The 24003-nt window shown below is 41.0% G+C and overlaps 1 long non-coding RNA gene across 1 annotated transcript in view; it reads left to right on the top strand.

Annotated features, from left to right (window-relative positions):
• The first annotated feature begins 2223 nt into the window (after window positions 1-2223).
• Window positions 2224-24003, top strand: part of LOC129644821 (uncharacterized) — a 47141-nt gene continuing 25361 nt past the window's right edge. Inside the window, exons 1-2 of the long non-coding RNA XR_008711001.1 lie at window positions 2224-2327; window positions 13111-13305. This is a non-coding gene — a long non-coding RNA (uncharacterized LOC129644821). The remainder of the gene's footprint in view (window positions 2328-13110; window positions 13306-24003) is intronic.

Consider the following 24003-nt stretch of genomic DNA (forward strand, 5'->3'; position numbering starts at 1 on the left):
CCACTTTTCAAATGCTGCTTGGCTGCTTTATCCATTCTTCATGGCTCTGGGACCACTGACAAGTTTAGTGACTCTAAGAAGTGGAGCGGCAAAGTTAGAGATGGGCCCTCAGCAAACTTTCAATGTGTCCTGATTTGTTTAACATGATTTACTTGAGCCATATGGGCTTTACCAACCCTACTTACTCTCTTTTCCATTGAGATTGTTACTCACTAAGTGGCAGGTATTATAGTAGGTACTCAGTATATAGGTATGAACAAGAAAGAAATGTGAAGAAGACGGTGAGTTGTTGACTGATAGAATCAGAAAGAAGGATCAAACCTATTTATTATGTTATAAACCCAGTGGGTATTCAAACTTCTCACTACATTTACTGCCTGTAACAATGAGGAGCTATGATCAGGCAGGCACTGATTTCAAAGCTGTTGACCCTTTCACCTGCTTTTAAGAGCCACAAGTAGTAATTCTGGCCCAAGTGCAAAGAGAACAACAGTACTTAAATCAGTAGTGCAGGGAAGAAAAGAGATAAGGAGGAGGGATCCTAAAGGCACTAGTAGGCTCTGGAATCTCAATCTTTGACTTCCTACTCCATCATGACACCTAGTGCCAAGGGAGCTGGCCCAGGGCCCAAGGCTAATTTGCTACCTAGACTAGAGATGCAGGGGCGGCCAAGTAAGGAGTGGCTTAAAATTTTGTACAACCTTTAAAAAGCATTATATAAAATATAGTAGCCCTTTCTTTGTCAGGGACTTGAGTAAAGGCCTTATTATCCCACTCAAGATTGGGGTTCTGAATTTTTTTTTTTTGTAGTAACAACAGATAACATCAAGTCTACCTGCTCACCTTCTCTAATTTGTTACATGTACAATAAAGTATTGCTAACCATAATTACGGAGAAGGAAATGGCAACCCACTCCAGTGTTCTTGCCTGAAGAATTCCATGGATGAGGAGCCTGGTGGGCTACAGTCCATGGGTCGCAAAGAGTTGGACAAGACTGAGTGACTACCACACACACAACCATAATTGCAGTGTTGTACTGCAGATCTCTAGAACTTATTCATTTTACATGACTGAAACTTCATACCCATTGAACAGCAACTCCACGTTTTCCCTCAGCCCCTGGCAACCACCATACTACTCTGTTTCTATGAGTTTGACTAAAGATATCTTTGAGTGGAATCACAAAGTATTTGCCCTTCTCTAACTGGCTTAGTTCACTTAGCATAATGTCTGGGTTTATTCATGTTGTCATACATGGTAGGTGGATTCTGCCAGGGAGATTTTCATAAAGAAAAACAACAGAAGACAGCTATCTTTTATTTGCAGCAATTTACTCTCAGTTTCTCTGAGCTTCTGTTAACTACTTAATTGGTAAGGAATGATACTGTCTTAGGGGTGCCTCTAAATTTCTTCCTGGCCCTTCATAATATATTGAATAATATTTGAATGCTGCTTCATAACTTACAAAGGATTTTAATATTCAGAAATAAAGCAGAGATAAAGCAGATAACACACCATTTCATAGATGACAAGAAGAAGGCTCAGAAAAGTAGTTGCCCATGGACAGAGGAGCCTGGTGGGCTACACTCCATGGGGTTGCAAAGAGTCAGACATGACTGAAGTGACTTAGCATGCACACATGCAACCAAGGTCAACCTACAAATTCCAGCCTCTTCTCAACTATACCCGAAAGCCTTTTATGTTCTTTAATTTTAACTTCAGGTATGCTTATTACTTAAAAAGTAAACTCTTATGTGAGCAACTATGAGTCAAGACTTTATAAGTATTATCAATAAAATTAAGCTCATAATTGCTTGTCTTTTCTTACCTTCAGAGTCTTACGCATAGAATTGTTATTCAATTCAATTATTAGCATGATCATAACACACAGATGGCAACTTCCCTGGTGGCTTATGTAACACTAACTCTAGGTATCTCTTTGCTTGCTTGTTTACAGTGTGCTAAAATTTACATACAGTCCTGAAATATAATGTGTGCCTGTAATGTAGCAAGTTAGCTGTTGTGGGCTGAATTATAGCCCACCAAATTTCATATATAGAAGTCCTAACTCCCCAGTACCTCAAAATGTGACTATTTGGAGAAGGGTCTTTAAGGAGGTAATTAAGTTAAATGAGGTCATTAGAGTGAGTCACAATCTAATATGACTGGTGTCCTTATAAAAACAGGAAATTTGGACATTGATACTTTCAGAAGGAACACCATGTGAAGACAGAGAGAAGACAACCACCTATCAGCCAAAAAGAGTAGCTTCAGAAGAAAGCAAACCTGAGGATACCTCGATCTCAGACTTCCAGCCTCCAAAACTGTGAGAAAATGAATTCCTATTGTTAAGCTACAAAGTCTATGACATTTTGTTATGGCAGCCCTAACAACCTAATAAAATAGGTAAGACTCATCCCTTAGTGGAGAAGGCAATGGCACCCTACTCCATTACTCTTGCCTGGAAAATCCCATGGACAGAGGAGCCTGGTAGGCTGCAGTCCATGGGGTCGCTAAGAGTCGGACACGACTGAAGTGACTTAGCAGCAGCAGCAGCATCCCTTAGTTATTTATATCAAAACTTTATGTATTTTTAATACTCAGCATAAATCCACCAATTTAGTGAACTCTTATTTCTCATCTAGAATTGATCTCATGAAAATCTGAAATCTCATCCAGTCTATAACATTATCACTATGAGTTGCTTGCACAGATTAATAACATAACTGACTTCAAATATATATGTAAGTACTGAAATACCACTGCTCCCAATTTTAAAAAATATATGTATGCTAATGTTAATCATGTGTATGTGTTTATTATGTTTTGAACAGAAAAGCATTACTCACCAAGCAATTACAACCACATGCAAGTTAAAGTGACACCACAGTGATAACATTATAGACTGGATGGGTATTCAGATTTTCATGAGATCAGCTCTAGATGAGAAATAAGAGAACGTGAAAGAAAGAAAGAAAATAAAGTCATTCAGTCGTGTCCAAGTCTTTGTGACCCCATGGACTGCGGCCTACCAGGCTCCTCGGTCCATGGGATTCTCCAGGCAAGAATACTGGAGTGGGTTGCCATTGCCTTCTCCAGGGGATCTTCCTGACCCAAGGATTGAACCCAGGACTCCCACACTGCAGGCAGACGCTTGAACCTCTGAGTCACCAGGGAAGCCTAGAAATAAGAGAAGAGTTCACTAAAGTGGTGGATTTATACTGACTATTAAGAATAGATAAGGTTTTGATATAAGTAGCTCAGGAATGAGATAAGAAAGAGGCTGGGAAAATGAAAAATCGTAACACCAAACACCAAACAGGCAAGTTTGGCTAGAGCAGAAGTGAGGAAACTAAGTCAATTGGTCTGGGAAGAGAGAATTGAAAGAGTGAAGGATAATCTCATGGTGAAGGAGGATGTGAGGATGAGCTCGGCATATCCACAGCATAATTTAGAAGTTAGTCTATTTCTCTGTCTACAAGAATAACCTGTTGTTGACTTAATGCTCCAACTTGTGGCTGCCTTATGCATTTATTGAATCCTTTTCCAGAAACACCCAGGGAAACAAATGTTTCTATCTATGACAATCACTCCCAAAATCAAATGGGCATTTATTTATTGTCACCATCCTCCAGTTCAGTTCAGTTGCTCTGCTGCTGCTGCTAAGTCACTTCAGTCGTGTCCGACTCTGTGCGACCCCATAGACGGCAGCCCACCAGGCTCCCCCATCCCTGGGATTCTCCAGGCAAGAACACTGGAGTGGGTTGCCATTTCCTTCTCCAATGCATGAAAGTGAAAAGTGAAAGTGAAGTCGCTCAGTCGTATCCGACCCTCAGCGACCCCACGGACTGCAGACTTCTAGGCTCCTCCTTCCATGGGATTTTCCAGGCAAGAGTCCTGGAGTGGGGTGCCATTGCCTGCTCAGTTGTGTCCAACTCTTTGTGACCCCATGGACTGCAGCACACCAGGCCTTCCTGTCCATCACCAACTCCTGGAGCTTGTTCAAATTCACGTCCATTGAGTTGGTACAGTCAAATAGAACCTCTAGAAAATAGCTGCACCCTTGACTGCATATTACAAGCACCTGGAAAGAGAGCATCTCAGTAGTCAGATGGTATCAGACACCACATTCCAAGCACATAGTTAACTAGTGATTTGATGTTCAAAGTTAAGACCAACACTTAGCAATGTGTTACAAGTAAAAATACACACAAGGGTATAGTCCAGACCATTAAATCAGACACACTGGTGGTGGGAGCAGGCCATCAGTAATTTTTTAAACTCCCCTAGTGATTCCAATGTATACCCACGTTGAAGACCCACTGATGTAGGCAGTAGAGCTTGAGTATCCGTGTTTTCAGTAGGTGACCCAAGTTATTCTTCCTAGCCAACCCATGAAAAACATTTGATCCTCAGCACTGAGGCATCTATCTTCTATTCCTTGGTCAGCTTCCTCCAATCCCCTAAGAAAAACAAATGTCACCTCTTTTCTCTCCTCTCTCTCTCTTTTTTTTTTGTGTCAAGAATCTTGTTCTCATTTAGCTAAACTTACTTCACAATTTGCAAGATAAAAAGGTGTTACCCATAGAACATACAACACAGCGATGGAGTTCCACTTTTGACCTGATGATTAAGGCCCTTCAGTAGCTCTGTGATGAAGCTGTGAGCCAAATAAATAGTTTTGAAAAATAAGATAGATATGGATTAGACTGAAGAGGAACCATGTTTTTAGTTACAAAGCCAATGGCCTTGTAAATTATTGGGAAAAAAAATTCTGCAGGAGGTTGACAAGATCAATACTAGATTTTACAGAAGTTATAAAGAAGAAAGCAATGACAGAAAAATATTAAAGACAGTTGTAAAGGAGGAACAATAGACGTGACTGATAGATTAGGAATGTGAGAAGTCAGGAACTGAAGATGTAATTCTGAGAAAGAAATTACAGCAATGGGGAGATGAAGAGAAGAAGCTAAATTTTTCTTGGGGTAAAAGTAGAGATGGGAAGAGGACTGAATTGGATTTTAGATTTGTCTGAGATAATGTGATGTTTAGAAAGTAAGGCTGGTCTAGAGACAGATTTGGCATCTTCTGCCAAGAAATCTCAGTTGCAGCCAAAAGAGAATACGGGGAAAGATGAGATGAGAACCAACAACAAAAACTTGGCAAATACCATTGTGGAGATAATAAAACACAAAGGGAAGCATCTATTAGATAGGTAGGAGGAGAACCTGAATAGGGTCATGGAAGAAGAAAAAGAGAATTAAGAAATCATCACTGGTGTTCAATAGCCAAAACTGAGCCTGAGATAACAGATATGCCAACTGCTCATTTCAAGGCAGTGCCTAAAAGCCATCATTGGCTTCCCATTGCCTACAGAATAATATATTAGCCTGACTACCCCCAAAAAATACCTTTATAAATTTGTTCTAATACATAACCCAAGCCAAACTGAACTACATACTATCCTCCATGAAAATATGCACTTTAAAGCTTCTTTCTGTTTATACACACTACTTTTTGTCTGACAAAATTCTACTCATTCCTTACGTGTGCTCAGTCATTCAGTTGTATTGGACTCTTTGCAACCCTATGGACTGTAGCCCGCCAGGCTCCTCTGTCCATGGGATTCTCCAGGCAAGAATACTGGAGTGGGTAGCCATTTCCTCCTCCGGGGATCTTCCCCACCCAGTTCTTTACCCTTGAGCCATCGGGGAAGCCCCCATTCCTTAAGACCAGCTCATAATGTCAGTTCCTCTGTAAATTCCTGTATACCCTAGTTCCTAGTCAAATGCTGCATAGTCAATGCTTCCTCAATCCTACAACTTCAGTTTGTACATGCCTCAATAACAGTGCTTACCACATGTGTCAATGTTTTTTAACCATTTGTTTCAGTTATTTATTGCTATGCAACCATCTACTACAAAGCATAGTGGTTTAAATGACAACTAATTTGTCATCTCTATGAGTTCTATGGATTGCCAAGGATAAGCTGTGTGAGTCTTCAGCTCCATGTGATATCAGCTGGGGCTACAGTTAAATGCATCGGGGCTTCCCCAATGGCTTAGCAGGTAGAGAATATGCCTACAATGCAGGAGACACAGGAGACGTGGGTTCGATCCCTGGGTCAGGAATATCCCCTCGAGGAGGAAATGGCAACCCACTGCAGGATTCTTGCCTGAAAAATCCCATGGACAGGAGCCTGGTGGGCTACAGACCATGGGGTCACAAAGAGTTGGATAAGACTGAGCATAGCACACAACAGCCAACTGTTGGGCTCAACTAAGCTGGAACTTCCAAGATGATTCACTTATCTGTCTGGTGCCTTGGATGAGATGGCTGGAAGACTGGGCTCAAGCTGGGATGCTGGGACACCTGGGCTTCTTTCTTTCCATGAGTTGTTCCACATGGTCTTTCCACCAAGGTAGCCCATACTGCAGTCAGAGCTCCCAAAGAACATTCCAAAAGGAAGAAATCAAAAACTGCAGGTCCTCTTAAATGTTACTCCCTAACTTTGTCACTTCCCCTGCTATTAACTTGCCTTGTGTTACAAGCCACAGGGCTCAGGACTATCAAAGGCATGAATACCAGAAGGCATGGTTCCCTGGGGACTATCTTCTGGGTTCTCTTCCCCATTAGTTTGCCTTTTGCCTGAGGGGCAAAGATTGTCTTTTTCATCTTTGTGATCCCAGTACCTTGCATGAACTTAACACTGAGTGGACATTCATTAACTGACCGTTGAATGAGAGAGTAGAAGTGGAACTGCAGAATTGAGAAACAGGCCAGGTTAAGAAAAGTCAGAGCCAGTGGAAAATTGGGGCTGGGACTGAAATGCCATCAATATTGTATCTGAGTTAAAAGTGTTAACCTGTTAAGTTTAAATCTTTAAACTATATCGTAGTTTATGCAATCCTGTTTAGCATGTCTGTATTTTTTAAATATGGAAGTGGCCTGAGCCTCTTTTGACATTTGAGAGTTCCCAGGAATAACCATTGTTAGGTGTAGGTGTTAGGAAGTAGCTTTTAAATTGTTTTGCTAAGAGATGCCCTAAGAGTACAGTGGAGCTCCCTCAGGGACCACTTTAAAAGGGATGGGAGAGAAACGCTGAGCTGAGCCTATGGGCCTGTGGGCCCACAACCCCATTTCTGCTCCAACCAGAGAAATTTTGACTGGTTTCATTTATTGACACAAGTAAGGCTTTATTTGGAAAAATAAAGGCAGGGTTTTTTTCTTTCCCCCTACTAAAGAAATTGTGAAACTTACATACTAAGAAACAAAACCAGAAAAGAATAACAAGATTAACCATGGAGACTTAGCTGGAGCCAGACAACCTGAATTGGCAGCAAGCCAGGTAAGTATGGTCCTATTGGCAGAGCAAGTAACATGAGGCGATTAAGGTGTCCAGGGAGTCTGGAGAGAGATTGTGAGGAAGAGGAGGATAATATACTTTGAATGTGGAGTCCAGATTTTTCTCTTTGTCACTAACTGACCCAATAGCTTGGGTTGGGACACTTACCCTCTTTGGGCTCAGTTCTCTTATTTGCAAAATAAGGTCACTGGTCTAAATGACTTGGGAAGGCTGGAGTTCCTGCTCTAAGACTATGTGATTCCAGGGAGTTAATGAAGCACCGTGAGTGACTGACAATGATTTCCAGACTACATATACTATTCATTATGACCACAGAAAGCTCATTTGCAGGGTATGGAAACCAGAAGAGGGAGGTTTAAATCTTAGGAGTTGATATTGGAGCACAGAGTACTTAGCTCAAATAATACCTGTTAAATTAAATAAAGAGGCTATTAGACTGAGGTGGCTCTAACGCAGTGTGTCCACATAAGCAAACCAAACTCTAGGCCTGAAAATGCCTCAGGGTCACAAAATTAAAACCAAAGGACAACCAATCACAGCCAGTTCAGTTCAGTTCAGTCCCTCAGTCGTGTCCGAATCTTTGTGACCCCATGAACCACAGCACGCCGGGCCTCCCTGTCCATCACCAACTCCCGGTGTCCACCCAAACCCATGTCCATTGAGTCGGTGATGCCATCCAGCCATCTCATCCTCTGTCATCCCATTCTCCTCCTGCCCCCAATCCTTCCCAGCATCAGAGTCTTTTCTAATGAGTCAGCTCTTCGCATCAGGGGACCAAAGTATTGGAGTTTCAGCTTCAACATCAGTCCTTCCAGTGAACACCCAGTACTGATCTCCTTTAGAATGGAGTGGTTGGATCTCCTTACAGTCCAAGGGACTCTCAAGAGTTTTCTCCAACACTACTGTTCAAAAGCATCAATTCTTCGGCGCTCAGCTTTCTTCACAGTCCAACTCTCACATCCATACATGACCACTGGAAAAACCATAGCCTTGACTAGATGGACCTTTGTTGACAAAGTACTGTGTCTGCTTTTGAATATGCTGTCTAGGTTGGTCATAACTTTTCTTCCAAGGAGTAAGCATCTTTTAATTTCATGGCTGCAGTCACCATCTGCAGGGATTTTGGAGCCCAGAAAAATAAAGCTAGCCACTGTTTCCACTGTTTCCCCATCTATTTGCCATGCAGTGATGGGAACAGATGCCATGATCTTCTGAATGTTGAGCTTTAAGCCAACTTTTTCACTCTCCTCTTCCACTTTGATCAAGAGGCTCTTTAGTTCTTCTTCACTTTCTGCCATAAGGGTGGTGTCATCTGCATATCTGATTAGGCTTTAAACTGTAGCCAGTCAATCATTTCCTTACTTTGCTTGTGCCCTTTCTCTATAGAGGGCTTCCCTGGTGACTCAGACAGTAAAGAATCTGCCTGAAATGCAGGAGACCCAGGTTTGAGCCCTGGGTCAGATAAATCCCCTGGAGGAGGGAATGGCAACCCACTCCACTATTCTTGCCTGGAGAATCCCACGGACAGAGAAGCCTAGTGGGCTACCATCCATGGGATTGCACCAAGTTGTACATAACTGAAGGGAGAGCATGGAGTTGGACATGACTGAGGGACTAACACTTAGACTTTTTCACTTTTCTTTATAAAAGTCTCTCCCTGAGCTCTTGTTGGAGGAGTGCTCCTAAATACTACTGGTTTGGTGCTGCTGACTGGAATCAGTTATTGCTCAAATTCCTAAAATGTTTAATGTGCCTCAGTTTCTCTTATAACAAAAGCTAATATTGTCCGTGCATTAAGTACTGACATAATACTAAGGACTTAACCCACAATACAGCATTTCATGCTCACATTTCTACCAGGTAGGCACAATTGTTACCCCCATCTTAAAAATGAGGAAATTGAAATTTAAGACTGTCCTTTACTTAAAGTCACACCTAATAAGGGATATAGCAGGGATTCAAATGAAGGCATTTAAGTGCATATCTTTATTTTTCCTATTCATATAAAGTCTGCCTGTATTACATTATAAAGCCCTAAAGAAATGGAATTTCTATCACCTTAACTCACTTTGTATAACCACAGCAAGCGCCTTCAGGCAGATGGGCTCCTAGTGAGTGTCCTTTTGTAATGATGTTACTAGCCGTACTGACAATGTCAGGGCTGTTTAAAGAGCCTGTACCTTTAAAATGCAAGTTAACAAACCAAACCTAGTATTTCAGTATCAGTTCTACCACACTGTTTTTATATAACTCTACTGGAAGCTCTACAGTTAAACTATGAAAGAATGGTAGCATTTTCAGAGAAGCTCAAAAATGTCGAATTCTACTCTATCAATTGAGGACATGTGTAAGTGGCAGAAATGTCCAAAATATTTCACATTTTCTCTTCCTGAGAGCAACTTGTAAAATAGGTAAGTATCAAAAGTATAATAATATCTTTATAAAACATTTAACAAACTATAGAGTGCCTTCCTTTAGAGATATTACATCAGTTAATTCTCACCATCCAATTTTAGAGATCTCAATACTGAGGTTTATAAAAGTCAAACTTTTTGCCCAGGGTGATATAACTAACAAGTAGAACTAAATTTTAATCTTAAGACTCCAAGTTCAGTGCACTTTCCATTATACTACAATCTACTTTATTACAATACACATTTTATGGCATATAAAATATAGTAGGTATTACTTGTTAAATAGAGTAGAATTGCCTAGTTCCGCCCCCTAGAGGAAGAAATTATATCCTTTCCAAAGATCTGTCTGCCAGAGGCAACTTGCAATTACAATATTAATATTGCAATAGATATTGATTAAGTATGTGGCTAACACTTTAAAAGAGGCAAATAAAAATGAACCCAAAAATAAGACTGTTTTTTAAACTTAGGACTGCTAGTACAGTTAGATGCATTGCGTCATCTATTTATATTTTAATGTTTTGAGAATGGTAAAATTATTCATTATAAATCAGCCCAAGAGCATTAATAGTTATGTTTAAGCTGCTGGTAGTTATCACACTTAAAGAGCTTAATTTTCTCAGAGTTTGGGATTAGCAGATACAAGCTAGTATATACAAAACAGATGAACAACAAGGTCCTTCTGTGTAGCACACGCGTGCGTGCTAAGTCACTTCAGTAGTGTCCGACTCTTTGGGACCCCATGGACTGTACCCCCCGGCTTCCTCTGTCCAAGGGATTCTCCAGGCAAGGATACTGGGGGGGGGGGGGGGGGTTGCCATTTCCTCCTCCAGGGGATCTTTTTGACCTGGGGAATTGAACTATATTTAATACCTTGTAATAAAACATAAGGGAAAATACTATGAAAAAGAATATGTATGTGTGTGTGTATATATATAACTGAATCACTCGGCTGTACAATGGAAACTAACACAACATTGTAAACCAACTACAACAACAAAATAAATAAAGAGCTTAACTTTTTGATCTTGGGGGAAAGTCTACATCTAGCATATCCTTTAAGCCCATGCAAATCTGGGATTTCCTTCTGTTCTACTGCTAACTACCTGTGTGACCTTGAGGAAATGCATTAACCTTTGATTCTAAGTTTCTTCATTTGTAAACGAGGTAATCTTCCCTATATCATTGAACTGGCTTGAAAATTAAGTATGAAAATGTAAACAAAGCATATAGCAAAGGATCTGGTACTCAAAAAATATTAGTTCTATTCCTTGAGAGACTTGCAAACATTAATGTATTAGGCTTCATGTGTCAAAAACAAATAAACTAAAACCTCTTTATCTCTATACTTACATCTGACTTTAAAGGCAGCACTATTTAGTAATTTCTCTTGTACCTTGTTCACAACCAGGTTCCCAATAAATGTTAGGAGAGTTATACAGAAATCAAATTACTACTCTTCCTGGGTCTCAAGAGTTTAATTAGAAGCCCACCATAGCCCGAATCTCAAGGGCCAGTACTCGGTTGATACATAAAGGACCTTGTGCTTACAGCACCCCTCCCCCAGCTCCAGGCCCTGCTTTTTGTCATGGTTCATTCCAGCTGAACTAAAATTTCCCCAAACATGACTGGAGCGATGGGCCGAATCTAACGAGATTAAGTTTAATAGGGATAAATGTAAAGACTTATACTTCAGTCCAAAAAGAATCCTGTACAAGTACTAGATGGGGAATATGGGGATTAGCAGCAACATGTGTGAAAAAGACTTAGGGGTTTTACTTGATATTAAGCTCAATTAGTCAACAGTATGCTTTTGATAACAAAAAGTTGATGTGAACTGAGCCTGCATTAACTCCTGCCCAAGCCTGGTGATTACCCTGCTGCTCTAGTTCTTTAATTTCAGCAGAATCACTGGGAAGTCTTGGTAAAGCATATGCTCCCATAGTTTCTCATTCAGTCAGTTTAGGATGGGGCTTGAGAATTTGTACTTCTAACAAGTTCCCAGGTTGGTATTAAAGTTGCTCTCCCTGCATCATATACTTTGGGAACCACTGCCTTCGTCTATTATACCTGGTCAGGTAACACTGAGATTAGTATTAACTAGGATAGTGAAGAAACTGAAAACATAAGAGGGACAAGGAAAGAAAGGGAATGAATAGTCATTTGGTAATGTAACTTTTACAAAATTACTAATAATAGTTAACATCTGTTGAAGGTTTATTAAGCCTCTTGATAAAAGTGAAAGAGGAGAGTGAAAAAGTTGGCTTAAAGCTCAACATTCAGAAAACGAAGATCATGGCATCTGGTCCCATCACTTCATGGGAAATAGATGGGGAAACAGTGGAAACAGTGACAGACTTTATTTTTGGGGGCTCCAAAATCACTGCAGATGGTGACTGCAGCCATGAAATTAAAAGATGCTTACTCCTTGGAAGGAAAGTTATGACCAACCTAGACAGCATATTCAAAAGCAGAGACATTACTTTGCCAACAAAGGTCCATCTAGTCAAGGCTATGGTTTTTCCAGTGGTCATGTATGGATGTGAGAGTTGGACTGTGAAGAAAGCTGAGCGCCAAAGAATTGATGCTTTTGAACTGTGGTGTTGGAGAAGACTCTTGAGAGTCCCTTGGACTGCAAGAGTTCCAACCAGTCCATTCTGAAGGAGATCAGCCCCGAGATTTCTTTGGAAGGACTGATGCTAAAGCTGAAATTCCAGTACTTTGGCCACCTCATGCGAAGAGTTGACTACATTGGAAAAGACTCTGATGCTGGGAGGGATTGGGGGCAGGAGGAGAAGGGGACGACAAAGGATAAGATGGCTGGATGGCATCACCGACTCTATGGACGTGAGTTTGAGTGAACTCCGGGAGTTGGTGATGGACAGGGAGGCCTGGCATGCTGCGATTCATGGCGTTGCAAAGAGTCGGACACAACTGAGCGACTGAACTGAACTTAACTGAAAAAATCCATCAATCATGTCATACATAATTAATCATACTAATAATAGCAATAGTAATAATAATAGTGTTACTTGCTTAGTCGTGTCTGACTTTTTGTGACCCCATGGACTGTACTCCACCAGGCTCCTCTGTCCATGGCATTCTCCAGGAAAGAATACTGGGGAAGCCATTACCTTCGCCAGGGGAATCTATCCGACCCAGAGATCGAACCTGTATCTCCTGTAATCGCACGTGGATTTCTTACCATCTGAGACGCCAGTGAAGCCCATAACCGCCACCCAAATAGGACTTGTGTCATGTTTTGTTCTGTGTGCTTTACATGTATAAGCCTTTCAATAATCCTATATATTACTATGCTTATTTTTCAGACAAGGAAACTTCAACCCTGGAAGGAAACGCACGCAGGTCACGCTCACCCAGCTAACAAGAGACACAGCTGGTATTTGGATCTAGATGCGCTGACAACAAAACTCCTGTGATCCTGTGAGACCTCCCCAGAGGCAAGACTGAAGCAAAATTTACCTCAAGAAGAGAATAAAGACAGGAAGATAAATCACTCAAAGGTGAATGAATGAATAGAATATGGTATTCTCATACAATAGAATACTTCTCAGCAATAAAGATGAACTGAACTATTGAAAACAACAGGCAACAACATGAATAGCTTCAAGATAATCATGATGAGTAAAACAAGTTGAAGAAACAATTTAAAAAAAGAGATTATAAAATGCTAACTAATCCACCTGACCTGTATGCAGGTCAGGAAGCAACAGTTAGAACTGGACATGGAACAATAGACTGGTTCCAAATTGGGAAATGAGTACATCAAGGCTGTATATTGTCACCTTGCTTATTTAACTTACATGCAGAGTACATCATGAGAAACGCTAGGCTGGATGAAGCACAAACTGGAATCAAGATTTCTGGGAGAAATATTGATAACCTCAGATATGAAGATACCACCACCCTTGTGGCAGAAAGCAAAGAAGCAATAAAGAGCCTCTTGATGGGAGTGAAAGAAGAGAGTGAAACAGTTGGCTTAAAGCTCAACATTCAGAAAACAAAGATCATGGCATCATCCCATCACTTCATGGCAAATAGATGAGGAAACAGTGGAAACAGTGACAGACTTTACTTTTGGGGGCTCCAAAATCCCTGCAGATGGTGACTGCTGCCATGAAATTAAAAGACGCTTACTACTTGGGAGGAAAGTTATGACCAACCTAGACAGCATATTAAAAAGCAGACACATTACTTTGCCAACAAGGTCTGTCTAGGCAAAGCTGTGGTTTTTCCAGTGGTCATGTACGGATGTGAGAGTTGGACTATAAAGAAAGCTGAGCACTGAAGAATTGATGCTTTTGGGCTTTGGTGTTGGAGAAGACTCTTGAGAGTCCCTTGGACAGCAAGGAGAACCAGCCAGTCCATCCTAAAGGAAATCAGTCCTGAATATTCATTGGATGGACTGATGTTGAAGCTGAAACTCCAATACTTCGGCCACCTGATGCGAAGAGCTGACTCATTGGGAAAGATTCTGATGCTGGGAAAGATTGAGGGCAGGAGGAGAAGGGGACGACAGAGGATGAGATGGTTGGATAGCATCACTGACTCAAGGGACTTGAGTTTGAGTAAACTCCGGGAGTTGGTGATGGACAGGGAGGCCTGGCATGCTGCAGTGCATGGGGTCGCAATGAGTTGGACACGACTGAGCAACTGAACTGAACTAATCTACAGTAACAGCAGATCAGTGGTTGCCTACAGATTCTGGAAAAGTGATCCTGAGAAGATTTGGGAGGGAAGGATTTCAAATGGGCACAAGGAAACTTTTGGAAGGGGCTGATATATTCGCTATCTTGACAGTGGTGATGCTTTCAAAGGTATCTAAATATGTTAACTTACAGATATGTAAAATTCAAATATGCTCATTTTCTTGTATATTGATTATAATGCAATGAAGTTCTAAAAACACATTTGTGGGAATTTCCTGGCAGTCCAGTACTTCCACTGCAGGGAGCAGAGGTTCAGTCCCTGGTGAGCAAACCAAGATTCCACATAACAATGCTCAGCAAGGCCAAAAAACAAACAGAAAAGCCCCACGATACATTGTGTTTAAATATATTAAGCAAAGTTCACAAATCCTATGGAGTAGCCAGTATCATTAGCCTACTAGTAACTGATTGAAAATTGTGTTCAGTATAGATTCACACCTATAGAACAAGTTGTTGTTTTTCAGTTGCTCTGTCGTGTCGGACTCTTTGCAACCCCATGGACTGCAGCATGCCAGGCTTCCCTGTCCTTCTTTATCTCCCAGAGTTTCCTCAACTCATGTCCACTGACTTGGTGATGCCATCCAACCATCTCATCCTCTGTTGTCTCCTCCTCCTTCTGCCTTCAATCTTTCCCAGCATCAGGGTCTTTTCCAATGAGCTAGCTCCTCACATCAGATGGCCAATGTACTGAAGCTTCAACATCAGTCCTTCCAGTGAATATTCAGAGTTCATTTCCTTTAAGATTGACTGGTTTGATCTCCTTGCAGTCCAAGGGACAGACAAGAGTCTTCTCCAACAACACACTTCAAAAGCATCACTTCTTCGGTACTCAGCCTTCTTAATGGTCCAACACTTACATTCATACATGACTACTGGAAAAATCACAGCTTTGACTAGATGGACCTTTGTCACTAAAGTGATGTCTCTGCTTTTTAATATGCTATCTAGGTTTGTCACAGCTTTTCTTTCAAGGAGTAAGTGTCTTTTAATTTCAGGTCTGCAGTCACCATCCTCAGTGATTTTGGAGACCAAGAAGATAAATTCTGTCACTGTTTCCTATCTATTTGCCATTAAGTGATGGGAACAGATGTCATGATCTTTGTTTTTTGAATGTTGAGTTTCAAGCCAGCTTTTTCACTCTCCTCTTTCACCTTCATCAAGAGGCTGTTTAGTTTCTCTTTGCTTTCTGCCATTAGGGTGGTGTCATCGGCATATCTGAAGTTATTGATATTTCTCTCTGGCAATCTTGAGTCCAACTTGAACAATGCAAAGAAATAGAGGAAAACAGTAGAATGGAAAAGACTAGAGATCTCTTCAAGAAAATTAGAGATACCAAGGGAACATTTCATGCAAAGATGGTCACAGTAAAGGGTAGAAATGGTATGGACCTAACAGAAGCAGATGCTATTAACAAGAGGTGGCAAGAATATACAGAACTGTACACAAAAGTTCTTAATGATCCAAATAACCACGATGGTGTGATCATAAACCTAAAGCCAGATATCCTAGAGTGTGAAGTCAAGTGGGCCTTAGCAAGCATTACTACAAAGCTAGTGGAGGTGATGGAATTCCAGCTGACCTATTTCAAATCTTAAAAGATGATGCTGTTAAAGTGCTACAGTCAATATACTAGCAAATTTGGAAAACAGCAGTGGCCACAGATAAGTTTTCATTCGAATTCCAAAGAAGGGCAATGTCAAAGAAAGTTCAAACTACGGCACAATTATACTCATTTTACATGCTAGCAAGGTAATGTTCAAAATCCTTTAAGTAGGCCTCAAATATACATGAACCAAGAACTTCTAAATGTACAAGCTGGATTTAGAAAAGGCAAAGGATCCAGAGATCAAATTGCCAACATCAGTTGGATTATTGAAAAAGCAAGGGAATTCCAAAAAAACATCTACTCTGCTTCATTGACTATGCTAAAGCTTTTGACTGTGTGGATCATAACAAACTATGGAAAACTCTTAAAGAGATGGGAATACCAGACTACCTTACCTGCCTCCTGAGAAACCTATATGCAGGTCAAGTAGCAACAGTTAGAACCGGACATGAAAAAATGGACTGGTTCTAAATTGGCAAAGGAGTACATCAAAGCTGTATATATAGAACAGGTAATTTTGATAAACCAACCCTTTTGGCATGTCTCATCTATATTCAATATGTCTTACCAATTTTTGAATAGAAATATCAATTAAATAACTTAGAAAAAATTTAAAAAAAGATTCCATGGAAATCTAACAATAGAAAATTCTAGTTCATTAAAAAATAATGGGGTTTATGTAGAATCTAAAAAAAATGATACAAATGAACTTATTTACAAAACAGAAATAAGTCCACAGACATGGTAAAAAAAATTAGGGTTACCAGAGAATGTATATTTCAATAAAAACTTAAAAATAAACAAAAATAATGGGGTCTTAAGAGGTCATGAATTCTAAAAACTAAAATATACAGTATTAATTGAAGTCATACCATGTTCTTATTAAATTTCCCATTTAAAAAATAAAAAATTATCATTTTCCTTTTAAAATTAATAAGAGGATAGGACTGTTTCCATTTAACAGATGTTAAAATCTAACAACTCCAATATGCCATTTTCATAACTTTTTCCTAACTGTTCTTGATAATAAGGATCACAATGTGTTTGGAAGTTTGCTTTGCTCAGTTTAAAAACTTGGTTAAAAATTCAGTTGAATGTCCTGGTTTGTCATAGGAGTTCACCAACAAGCATAACAACCAATGCTTCTTAAAGGCATTAAGTAGAACATTTACAATAATGTTAATTCATATAGCATATATGTTTTTAGGACTTGGAAGAAATACAATGTCAGTGAGAAAGAATTCTAATCAAATTTGGAGATCCTCCTGTAGAACTATTCTTTAAATTTTTCAGGATTACTAATACATGTTGTTCTCAAATTATTTGTGGCTTAGTAGAGACATGGATGGAGAAGGCAATGGCACCCCACTCCAGTACTCTTGCCTGGAAAATCCCATGGACGGAGGAGCCTGGTAGGCTGCAGTCCATGGGATCGCTAGGAGTCGGACACGACTGAGAGACTTCCCTTTCACTTTTCACTTTCATGTGTCGGAGAAGGAAATGGCAACCCACTCCAGTGTTCTTGCCTGGAGAATCCCAGGGATAGGGGAGCCTGGTGGGCTGCCATCTATGGGGTCGCACAGAGTCGGACATGACTGAAGTGACTTAGCAGCAGCAGCAGCAGAGACAGGGAATTCACTGGTTTAGGAATGCAAAAACAAATAAACAGTAGAAGTGGGTCATATACTCACTATATCTTTATTCTAATTCTAAGAGAAAACGTAAGTTTTCCTATTCCATCACTCTAGTCCAAGGAAGAACAAAGTAATACAAGTCAAGGATCAAATCAAGATAAAAGTGGCCTCCAAGATAAGGAGAGGAGTGGAGTTTCGGGCAGGAGGAGTAAAGAATACCAAGTTTCCCAACTCACTGCCTAGAGGTGCAAAGACTCAGTTCCAGCAAGGAAGATCTGGGAGGGATTTTTGGAAAGGCCTTAGCGAGATAATAACAGGGGTGTACTTGCCATTTCTCTCTTATTCCCTAGTACAGTGGAGGTGGATAATTGCATAAAATCTCAGGATTCCAAGATTGAGATCTTGGCTTTTAACAATTGACAATCAAATAAGAAGGAATGAGAGAATATCCATCTAGGATTAATTATTATAGTTCTATTAAGAGCCAGCCCCAGCCAACAGATCTCTGATGTTTCCCACTGCGGTGTGTATGGGTATTCTAATATACAGTATTAAGAAATTAGAGAACCATATTTAACATAGCCCTTCTCTAGGCTAGGTAGTGCTTTAGATTTCTAAGTGTGCCCAGGGACACTTCATTTGGTCGAAACCCAATAAAAACGAGGCCTTGTAGAATCTCAGTGAATGGAGGACACCCAGGACCAGGCTCATGGACATGATACCAGTGCAGTCACACAGGCCCTCCTCCCTCGACTTGTTTCAAAGCTCTGCAGTCACTGTCTGGAAATTTTGAATCAATTTTGAACAAAGGGTTCTTCATTTTCTGTTTGCATCAAGCTTCAGATTTTGTAGGCAGTCCTGAATGTAACAATGTAATATGTGAATTGCAGTTCCCTCCCTGTTGGCATATCTCTTCTGCCTGTGTACCCTACTCCTACTTGCAATATTTTTCAAAAGAGACAGTCATTCAAAGCAACTGCTAAATACACCCTGACAAACTATGTGTTCCATCGTTTCTTAACAAGAATTTTGAAATCTTACAGAGTGCAAATTTATTTAATCTAAAATTTATTTTACATTATAAAAGAATGCCAGAACTTATGATTGCAGTTTCATGCAGAATGTTTTTCCTTTATATACATCTGCATTGTATCTGCATTCATTTTCACAGAGTAATTGCTTCTGAACCACAGCTACATCCACAAGTCTTCAGCCCACATCCACCAGAATGATCTATTCAAAAGTGTTTGACTTTTATCTCCACATGTAAAATCATGCAGATTTGTGGATGGTCCAAGGAAGAGAAGTGAGTACTGACTGATCTTTAATTTGTCCCATCTTGGCTGCGAATGCCACTGGCAGAAAAATGCCTAACACTATTTCCTAAGAGACAGCGCCTAGTAAAATTAAGACCTCCTAAGACATGCTTCCGGAGAAGGCAATGGCATCCCACTCCAGTACTCTTACCTGGAAAATCCCATGGACGGAGGAGCCTGGTAGGCTGCAGTCCATGGGGATGGGAAGAGTCGGACATGACTGAGCGACTTCACTTTCACTTTTCACTTTCCTGCATTGGAGAAGGAAATGGCAACACACTCCAGTGTTCTTGCCTGGAGACTCCCAGGGACAGGGGAGCCTGGTGGGCTGCCGTCTATGGGGTCGCACAAGAGTCAGACACGACTGAAGAGACTCAGCAGCAGCAGCAGCAGCAAGACATGCTTATGATTCAAATAAAGCTAAACTACCCAAAACAAAGTCACTTTATAAGAAAGAAATGACTGGGTCCAGGCCCTACAACACTGAATTTCTCCCTATTGTTTTGTGCTATTTTCTTTAACTAAGCTAAGTTTTAAAGGGTTATGTCTACAGCAGCCTAGGGAACACACACAGCTGTGACTGTTATGGTGAATTAGATTTTCTGGCTGCAGGAAAAGTTACAAGATCTTTATACTGCCTCTTTGGAGTGAACAGAGAGCTAATGTGAATAAATGCTTCATTAGAGTGATGGTAAAAAGAGAAACTGATGGGTAAAACCCACAAAATTAGGATATTCAGACTAATTTTGATTTCAAAAATTAAGTAATTTCATATACAATAAATCCCATTAATTTGGATGCTTTCAACTTAAAACTTGTATAAGTAATATGATAGAACTCTGCCAGGTTACCACTTTTATATAATAGGCATAAAAATAACTAATATACATGCAACTGCACAACTCAGATGAGACTTGAACCCACAGGTCAGGACTTGAACCCAGCCAAAACCCAAATTGGGACTTGAACTCAGCCAGAACCCAGGTTGGGACTTGAACCCACTGTTTTTTAGATGACACACTCAATGAACTTCAGGTACTTGATGTCTCATTGCAGAAAGAATTCAGTGAGAGACAAGGAGATAGGTATTTAGAGAGATACACATTCCATAGAAAGAATGTCTCAAAAGGCAAGAGCAGCCCCAGGGCATGGGGTCGCCTGGGAAAGTAAAAACAGCCAAAGGAGAAACACACTTCATAGGAAGAGTGTGGGCCCCCTCAGAGGGCAAGAAGCCCTGAAACATGGTGGTGGTTGTTCAGTTGCTCAGTCTTGTCTGACTCTTTTCAACGCCATGGACTGCAGCACGCCAGGCTTCACTGTCCTTCACTGTTTCCCAGAGTTGGCTCAAATTCATGTCCATTGAGTCCGTGATGCCATCCAACCATTTCATTCTCTGTCCCCCTCCTTCTCCTTTTGTCCTTAATCTTTTCCAGCATCAAGCTCTTTTCCAATGAGTAAGCTCTATGCATCAGGTGGCCAATTAGTTTTTATGAGCTGAGTAATTTCATAGACTAATGAGCTCAGGTGGTGCTAGTGGTAAAGAACCCACTGGCCAATGCAGGTGACTTAAAGAGACTCGGGTTTGATCCCTGGGTCAGGAAGATCCCCTAAAGAAGGAAATGGCAACTTCAGTATTCTTGCCTGCAAAATCCTATGGACAGAGGAGTCTGACAGGCTACAGTCCATGGGGTTGCAAGAGTCGGACATGACAGCAACAATACACAATGAGATTCAAGTTTACTGGAAGTTTAATCTTCTGCCATCTTGGACCTAGTTGGTTCTAACTGGTTTATGTCATAGCCTCTTGGACCTAGCTGGTTCTAACCAGTTTATGTCATAGCCTCAAGAGCTAATGTCAGTTTTTAGAGGTTGTGTTCTGCCCATTTCCCTCCTGTTTCATAAAGATGATTATTCAAATGTAAACTGTGTTAAACCATAAACCATTTTAAAGCACACTTAGGTGCTTTATAACTCATAACCTTATTTTAAAATATTTTTGGAGTTGAGTATATACCATGTGAAGGCTGTCAAGCTAGGTATGGCTGGTACTGTAAAGAAGCATTAATCAAAGGCCTGTCTTCACTGACCTTGGATGCCAGGGGGTGAAACAGGACAGATAAATGGAGGAAATATGATTCTCAATACCAGGTATCTTGAATAGTGTGAAATGAAGGCTACAAATAATTTGTTTCGTTTGTTAGGACAAAGCTCCTAAAGTAGGAAATGGTCATTGGTCTGCTATAAAGTTACTGATAAGTAATTGAAATGTTAACTTCTTCTTTCTTTTACATTCTGTAATGCAAATTTAATGCTTTCAGTCAGCTTTTAGTTGTTGAGTGCCTACTTCAAGTAAGAGACGATGATAGTTGCTAAAACGAACATGGGAAGGAAATGCTGTTCCTGACCTCAAGGATCAAGAGAGATTCCTGAATGAATATTTCCCAAAGTAAGGGAAGTTATAACAGGAACAGCCTAAGCAGCCTGCTAAGACAGCACAGACAGAGTATTATGTTGGGTTCCACCAAAGGCCAAGCCTGAGACTAGAATGTGCATGAAAATGGTTTATCTGGGAGGTCACAGAAAGCACCAGCAGGGCAGGAGGGAAGTTAGGCAAGGAAGCAAGGCAGCCAGCAATAAAAGGTGCATCATTGAGCACATTCCTGCTGTGAGCAGCTGGGACTCAATCCTTTTGGGGAACTCTGGGACACAGTATAGAAGATGCCTCAGTTATCCTAACTGAGGGGTGAAGATACCTAGGTTTTTATCCTTTGCTACTGCTACTGCTAAGTCACTTCAGTCGTGTCCGACTCTGTGCGACCCCATAGACGGCAGCATCCTTTAGCTTGATCCAATTCATTCGTTGAGACCTACTACTGGGAAATAAAAAGTTCTGGCTCTCAAAGTCTACCCAGGTTTCAGGTGCAAGCAGAAGGTCCTCAGGCAGCTGCTCCCAGCTGGAAGCCCATTTGCTTGGAGTTTATGGGAATGAAGTTCCTGGGGTGAAAGGGCAGGGTACTCAGAAGTTCCACAAGGGGAAAATACGATTCCAGATAGATGGAAGAAGACTGTTGCAGGTAGTAGTATTTCAGTAATGTCACAAAAAGGTAGTGATGGAGGAAAAGCCACACCAGCAGTAGTAACTGTCCACACAGAGATAGAGAGAGGCATGAAGTAGTCACTGGAGAGAAGCAAACCTGGGTAAAAACAAAGCTTAGGCTTTATGAAGAAGGAGGGATGGAGCGAAATACAGCTAAGAGACAAACAGTAATCAGAATGAGAAGGGCTTCTTTACCTTTTTTTTGGCCATGCCACATGACTTGCGGGATCTATTTCCCCAACCAGGAATTGAACTTCAGGTCTCGGCAATGAAAGCACCAAGTCCTAACCACTGGACCACCAGGAATTCCCGAGAATGTCTCTAAATATACCATCCACCAACTTTAAACTCGCTTCTATAGGTCTTGAAGACACTAAATATGTTTGATTCCTGGAGTGACATTATTAAATTTTTATTTTAGCAAGACTACTCTGAAAACTTTGTCATAATGTTCGGAATGGAGTGGAGAAGGTGGATAGGAGGCCATCGCTAGCCAGGGTGAGGCATAAGCAGTGGTAGTACCAGGGACTGACAGTAAGAACAGGGAAGGAATATAGGCAGAAGGCACTCTGAGAAAAGCTCCCAGGACTGGGTCCCAGAGAGGAAGATGGAGGAGCAGATGAGCATCCCACAGACAAAGCCTAGTAACTCATGGGATCGATGTTACCTTTAACTGAGGTAACAATTCATAGTAGGGAGAAAAGGTTTTGTGGTTGGAAGTTGAATCCGCTGAATTCAAGATAGGCTGTTAATCTGGAGAGGTGCAGCAAGCAGTTAGAAAGATACGTGTCCAGAGAGCCTCAAGAGAGAGCTGGAGCCAGAGGTATACATTTAAGATTAATCCAAAAGAATTTAACCAATGAAGAGAATCAGTTCAGTTCAGTTCAGTTCAGTTACTCAGTCGTGTCCGACTCTTTGCGACCCCATGAATCGCAGTACACCAGGCCTCCCTGTCCATCACCAACTCCCGGAGTTCACCCAGACTCACATCCATCGAGTCAGTGATGCCATCCAGCCATCTCATCCTCTGTCGTCCCCTTCTCCTCCTGCCCCCAATCCCTCCCAGCATCAGAGTCTTTTCCAATGAGTCAACTCTTCGCATGAGGTGGCCAAAGTACTGGAGTTTCAGCTTTAGCATCATTCCTTCCAAAGAAATCCCAGGGCTGATCTCCTTCAGAATGGACTGGTTGGATCTCCTTGCAGTCCAAGGGACTCTCAAGAGTCTTCTCCAACACCACAGTTCAAAAGCATCAATTCTTTGGTGCTCAGCTTTCTTCACAGTCCAACTCTCACATCCATACATGACCACTGGAAAAACCATAGCCTTGAGTAGACGGACCTTCATTGGCAAAGTATGTCTCTGCTTTTGAATATGCTATCTATGTTGGTCATAACTTTCCCTCCAAGGAGTAAGCATCTTTTAATTTCATGGCTGCAGTCACCATCTGCAGTGATTTTGGAGCCCCCCCAAAAATAAAGTGAGGCAATTCCAAGTAGATCTCCCTCCAAATACTCAGGATTAGTGATATTTTCCCATATATATAATTTGGAACAATCATTTCAGGATACTCACTAGTTAGGATACAGAATTTCCCTTTCCAATTTGTCTTTTAAATATGAGAGTAAAATGCTTATGAGCTATAAAATATAAAACAATTTCTTCTCTTGTGCTTAGTTGCTTAGTTGTGTCCAACTCTTTGTGACCCCATGGACTGTAGCCCGCCAGACTCCTCTGTTCGTGGGGATTCTCCAGGCAAGAATACTGGAGTGGGTTGCCATGCCCTCCTCCAGGGGATCTTCCCAACCCAGGGATCGAATCCAGGTCTCCTGCATTGCAGA

The sequence above is a fragment of the Bubalus kerabau genome, chromosome 2 (genome assembly GCF_029407905.1).
Source record: "Bubalus kerabau isolate K-KA32 ecotype Philippines breed swamp buffalo chromosome 2, PCC_UOA_SB_1v2, whole genome shotgun sequence".
Taxonomy (NCBI): domain Eukaryota; kingdom Metazoa; phylum Chordata; class Mammalia; order Artiodactyla; family Bovidae; genus Bubalus; species Bubalus kerabau.